Raw genomic sequence first — 6,876 nt, forward strand, 5'->3', positions numbered from 1 at the left:
TTGTGAGTTTTACGAGAGAGCGTCATGACCTTGGTTTTGGACGGGTTCAAGAAAAGGTCGTTTTCAGAGCACCATCGGTAGAAAGAACATGCATCTTCCTGGAGCTTAGCACAATCATGTTCAGTAACTATTTCTCGATAAATTTTTATATGGTCAGCATATTGCAGGAATGAAGAATTTAAAACCGCAAAAGCGACGTCATTTACGAAAATTCTGAACAGAAAGGGTCCTAAAACAGATCCCTGAGGAACGCCAGAGCGAGTCCTGTATAACGAAGAGTTCATTTTGTTGACCCGGACATACGCCTCTCTCTCTGACAAGTAGCTTTTTAACCACTCATGTACTGAGCCACATACTCCATAGGATGAAAATTTGGATAAAAGAATAATGTGATTGACTACATCGAAAGCCTTACTTAAGTCAAAGTAGACAACGTCTAACTGATCTCTGTTACATATTACACGAGATGCAGCAGACATAAAGCTAACAAGATTGGTAGTAGTTGATCTGCCGCTCATAAAACCATGCTGATTGGGAATTGCTAAGTTTCGAAATTTGAAAGACAGGAATTGAAGGACTACCATTTCAAAGAGCTTAGAAAATGGAGAGAGAAAAGAAATAGGTCTATATTTACAAATATCACCTTTTTTCCCGACTTTAAAACTGGAACAACAGCAGCGACTTTCCACGTTTCAGGAAAGGCTCCCAACCTTAACGAGTTGTTAAATATAGAGCACAGTACCGGCGTGAATATGTCGTGATACGTTTTGAGAATCGCAGAGGGAATGCCGTCGGGCCCTACTGATAATGTTGCTCTCATTTTCTTAATACAGGATCGTTCGCACTCCTTATCAACATTAATGCAACTTAACAAGTCACCAAACCCATCTAAGTGAGGCAGCGCAGGTGCAGAACGCTGCGTACTATCCCTGTAGACGGACCTAAAATGCTCAGCAAATAACTCAGGTACGGACTTCAAATCGCTCTCGTGATTATCCAGGACAATCTTCGACTCGATATGCCTCCCAGAACGTGAATTAATGTACCTTCAGAATTTCTTTAGATTATTGACAAGATCTGATTCCACCGAGCAACGATGAGCCCGGCGGTCGCGATCTAGGACCGTCTTACATTGCTTTTTGCAGTTCTTGAATTCTACCTCCCACTTTAAAAGGCCACTTTTCTTAAACTTCCTGTAAAAGAAGTCCTTTCTTTTCAGTAGTGTTTTCAGCTCACTGGAAAACCAGTTAAGAAAGCGAGATTTAGTAACTGTCCTTAACGGAATAAAAGTATCCGTGGCCCCCCGAACAGTTCGCGTGAAGAACATGACCTTGTCATTTACATCAGGCGACTCCAAGATCAATGTCCAGTCAAAACTCGTGAGGTAATGATGCATCCCGACATAGTCCCCTGCCGACAGATTATATGAGGTGTGCGGCGGGGAACCACCAGAATGAGCACGAACAGAGGAATTTTCGAAAGTACTATATCAAGTGCAGGATGATATGTATCCTGAGGAACTAATGGCAGTTCACCCCGTGCTACACGCACACTGTCCATATTTGAGAAGCATAAATCTAGAGCATTAAATTGGTGATTCAGAACATTATTGTGTTGTGTGAGATTTAAGAAAGAAGAGAAGTTTAAGAGCTGGGTGCGCCTTTCTGCCTGCAGTAAAAGTTGTCCGTAAAAACATCAAGCTGCGACCAGTTGACTCCAGGAGCATTAAAATCCCCCAAGATTAAGACTTCGCATCTCTTTAAGTCATTCACTGTATTCTCTATGCCAACAAGACAACTATGAAATTCATCCGGCGGTGTCTGGGGAGGGAGGTAAAATAAACCGATTAAAACGCGTACACCCTTTGCAGCCTCAATCTCGACCTATACGCTCTCAGGAAATTTCTCTAAATCTTCGCGTCTCCTAGAACGGTAGCGCCTGTCGACTGCAACCAACACTCCACCTCCCGTTCTGCTCCGCGGGGTGGAATCACGATCGCGACGGTGCACCTCAAAACAAGGAGGGAAGTAATCGGAGGAGCCGATGCAAGAACACAACCATGTTTCAGTTAAACAAAATATAGAGCAATTGGATAAGGTAACATTAGAGAAAAAGCAATTGGCTTTTGTACACAGGCCGCGAACGTTTTGGTAAAATAAATCAATGTGACTCATCCTTGGTCTATTCAACGTTCAAAGGGAGGCGGCTGCCTCGGATGCATGGAGCAGGTCTTCGCGAAGGGCGCCTCGAAAAGCCTTAAAGAGGCAGGATTTGGGCCACAGGTGGGATCAGAAAGCTTGTCGAAGTCTTTGGCAGCCACGGACACATGGAAGGAGGCGTAAGAGTCGTAGCGCGTCTCCAGTTTCCGGCACTCCACTTCCTCAACTCCGACGGAAGAGAGATGAGAACTGATGTCTTCGCAGCTGGTGTCCGGGTTCAGCTTGGTGACGAACAGGGCTCTTCGTCGAGTTGATGGAGGGGTAACGATCAACTTGCAGGTTTCCGACGCCCCGGTAAGCGCTGGGGTCCTAGCTTTTGGCCGTGCAGAGTTGATGCCACTGGGAGGGACGTCGTCTTTCGGCGAAGCATTATTCTGGCCATCCGAAGGGAGAGCTGCCGCCACAATTTTCGTAAGAGAAGCTTTGGGGAGAGAGCTGTGTAGAGCGGCTGCATAAGTGTCTTTTCCCAAAGACTCCCCCGCAGCCCTATTTACGGGCTACCGCCGGCGATCGGGCGCGTCCGGCTGTCGTCGCTGGCCGAGTGCTTCACGCAGACCCCGGACCTCAGACCGTAGTACGGCCATGGCACCCGCCTGTAGCTCGGCGTCGCGCTTTTGCTCGTGTCGGAGGCGTGCGTTTTCGTCTCTGAGGGCGGCGACCTCGTCAGTCAGGAACGAAATTCCCTCCATAGCATCGAGGAGCAGGCTCCGCAAGGACTCGACGCCGGCGCCAAGGTCAACGGGAGGAGAGGCGGGTGGCACCGCGGGAAGTTGTCTAGCCGGAGAGGGCTGCAGGGGTACGGGAAAAGTCCGCAGCGTCGCTGGCGTGATTGCCGACGACGCCATCGCTGTTCGGCCTTGCAGCACCGCCGATAATCGCACAGCTCTCACAGAGAAAGGAGCTTACTCCAGACTGAAGGAATGTGTCGACGTTGTCCAGCCAGCATACACACTTTGTGTGCGCACGAAGTTTGCATTCAGAACATCGAAGAAACTTTTGTCTTCCGTAGAAGACACGGGAGCAGATTGTGCATGCGTCCGTACTATGCGGCATCTCCGCCGCGAAAATAATAATAATAATAATAATAATAATAATAATTTTATTTGGCTTCTTCTTTCTTCAACACGTACGAGGCGGGTCAGTCGAAGCCAGAGTCGGCTTGTGCGACTAGACCCCGTGGTGATGAGGATGATTGTTCTCAGGCTCGAATACAAGGCAGTTATTCACAATTTAAAGTTGTTTCACTGGTTACACACAAAACACAAATAATAATAATAATACATACATACATACATAAATACATACATACATACGTACATTCATTTTCTTGTCTTAGTGGGACTATTAAAGACGGATGTGTTTGCGGGCACATCAAAGCCAGCGAAGGACTTGTGGGATGACACCCGAAAAAAATGAGGAAACTCCAATAATAATAATAATAATAATAATAATAATAATAATAATCAATCAATCAATCAATCAATCTTTATTACGCAGTGCCCAGGAACAACCCTGAGGTCTTGGTGCTGGTACACTGGTGGATAAAAAAAAACAAAAAACAAAAAAACACACTACACACATCTCCGCAGAAAATAAGATACATTTTTAGCATAATACTAGGCAGTGCACGAGTAATTAGTACAATGAAATAAAAACGAGGCAGTAACAGTAGAGACGGAACACAAGACCGAAGGACAACAACTGCACCACCAGAAAACACGACATGGAGATGACGACATTCAGACATAACAAAGCAATTCAGCAATGCTCATCCTGCACGGGCAAGTTTTTAATAGAAAGGACAAACGTCCTGTAGCAAGGGTTGAAAATATCAAGTTTTTCAGAGTAATGATTCAAACGCTGAGCCATTCTCACAATTGGGTTTACCGGACTAAACATTCTAGAAACATAAAAAGATGACAGAAGACGAGTAGGCACACGTGGGACCCTAAGGCACAGTTCAGATAACAGGCTCGGAGAATTGATGAGTCCATGCAGCGTTTTAAACAGAAATAGTAAGTCCGCGTTCTCCCGACGCCGGTGCAAGCTGAGCAAACCAACACGCTCTAACGCAGACTCATATGTTAAACAGTGAACATCCTCCTTTATGTAGCGATGTTTAAAGATAGAAACAAACTTTTTTTGCACACGTTCGATCTCCAAGGAGTGACTTTTAGAAATTCCATTCCAAACAACTGAGGCATATTCTAACTGTGACCTGGATAGCGAGCAGTATAACGTGATAAAAGCCGTCGGGTTTTTGAACTCCCTGGTTAAGCGAGAGGCAACACCCAACATTCGCAAAGACGAGTTAACCAGCCTACCAACGTGATCAGAGAAACGCAACCCAGAATCAATCATGACTCCGAGATCTTTCATTACACTTACTCGAGACAAAGTCTCTCCTTGAATATTATATGCAAAAGAGATATTGTGAGTTTTCCGAGAGAGCGTCATGACCTTGGTTTTGGACGGGTTCAAGAGAAGGTCATTTTCAGAGCACCATCGGTAGAAAGAACATGCATCTTCCTGGAGCTTAGCACAATCACGTTCAGTAACTATTTCTCGATAAATTTTTATATCGTCAGCATATTGCAGGAATGAAGAATTTAAAACAGCAAAAGAGACGTCATTTACGAAAATTGTGAACAGAAGGGGTCCTAAAACAGATCCCTGAGGAACGCCAGAGCGAGTCCTGTACAACGAAGAGTTCATGTTGTTAACCCGGACATATGCCTCTCTCTCTGACAAGTAGCTCTTTAACCAGTCATGTACTGAGCCACATACTCCATAGGAGGAAAGTTTGGATAAAAGAATAATGTGATTGACTACGTCAAAAGCCTTACTTAAATCAAAGTAGACAACGTCTAACTGACCTCTGTTACATATTACACGAGATGCGGCAGACATAAAGCTAACAAGATTGGTAGTTGTTGATCTGCCGCTCATAAAACCATGCTGATTGGGAATTGCTAAGTTTCGAAATTTGAAAGACAGGAATTGATGAACTACCATTTCAAAGAGCTTAGAAAATGGAGAGAGAAGAGAAATAGGTCTATAGTTACAGATATCACCTTTTTTCCCGACTTTAAGACTGGAACAACAGCAGCGACTTTCCACGTTTCAGGAAAGGTTCCCAACCTTAACGAGTTGTTAAATATAGAGCACAGTACCGGCGTGAATATGTCGTGATACGTTTTGAGAATCGCAGAGGGAATGCCGTCGGGCCCTACTGATAATGTTGCTCTCATTTTCCTAATACAGGATCGTACGGACTCTTCATCAACATTAATGCAACTTAACAAGTCACCAAGCCCATCTAATTGAGGCAGCACAGGTGCAGAACGCTGCGTACTATCCCTGTAGACGGACCTAAAATGCTCAGCAAATAACTCAGGCACGGACTTCAAATCGCTCTCGTGATTATCCAGGACAATCTTCGACTCGATATGCCTCCCAGAACGTGAATTAATGTACTTCCAGAATTTCTTCGGATTATTGACAAGATCTGATTCCACTGAGCAACGATGAGCCTGGCGGTCGCGATCCAGGACCGTCTTACATTGCTTTCTGCAGTTCTTGAATTCCACCTCCCACTTTAAAAGGCCACTTTTCTTAAACTTCCTGTGAAAGAAGTCCTTTCTTTTCAGTAGTGTTTTTAGCTCACTGGAAAACCAGTTAGGAAAGCGAGATTTAGTAACTGTCCTTAACGGAATAAAAGTATCCATGGCCTTCCGAACAGTTTGCGTGAAGAGCATGACCTGGTCATTCACATCAGGCGACTCCAAGATCAATGCCCAATCAAAACTCGTGAGGTAATGATGCATCCCGACATAGTCCCCTGCCGACAGATTATATGAGGTGTGCGGCGGGGAATCACTAGAATGAGCACGAACAGAAGAATTCTCGAAAGAAAGTACTATATCAAGTGCAGGATGATATGTATCCTGAGGAACTAATGGCAGTTCACCCCGTGCTACACGCACACTGTCCATATTTGAGAAGCATAAATCTAGAGCATTAAATTGGTGATTCAAAACATTATTGTGTTGTTTGAGATTTAAGAAAGAAGAAAAGTTTAGGAGCTGGGTGCCTTTCTGCCTGCAGTAAAAGTTGTCCGTAAAAACATCAAGCTGCGGCCAGTTGACTCCAGGAGCATTAAAATCCCCCAAGATTAAGACTTCGCATCCCTGTAAGTCATTCACTGTATTCTCTATGCCAACAAGACAACTATGAAATTCATCTGGCGGTGTCTGGGGAGGGAGGTAAAATAAACCGATTAAAACGCGTACTCCCTTTGCAGCCTCAATCTCGACCCATACGCTCTCGGGAAATTTCTCTAAGTCTTCGCGTCTCCTAGAGCGGTAGCGCCTGTCGACTGCGACCAACACTCCACCTCCCGTTCTGCTCCGCGGGGTAGAATCACGATCGCGACGGTGCACCTCAAAACAAGGAGGGAAGTAATCGGAGGAGCCGATGCTAGAACACAACCATGTTTCAGTTAAACAGAATATAGAGCAATTGGATAAGGTAACATTAGAGAAAAAGCAATCGGCTTTTGTACGCAGGCCGTGAACGTTTTGGTAAAATAAATCAATGTGACTCCACGTGTATTAAATGACCCAATACAAATACGGGTCTGTCCAAGCCACAGGAT

This window comes from Ixodes scapularis, unplaced genomic scaffold, assembly GCF_016920785.2.
Source record: "Ixodes scapularis isolate PalLabHiFi unplaced genomic scaffold, ASM1692078v2 PGA_scaffold9__187_contigs__length_104089568, whole genome shotgun sequence".
NCBI classification, from domain to species: Eukaryota; Metazoa; Arthropoda; class Arachnida; order Ixodida; family Ixodidae; genus Ixodes; species Ixodes scapularis.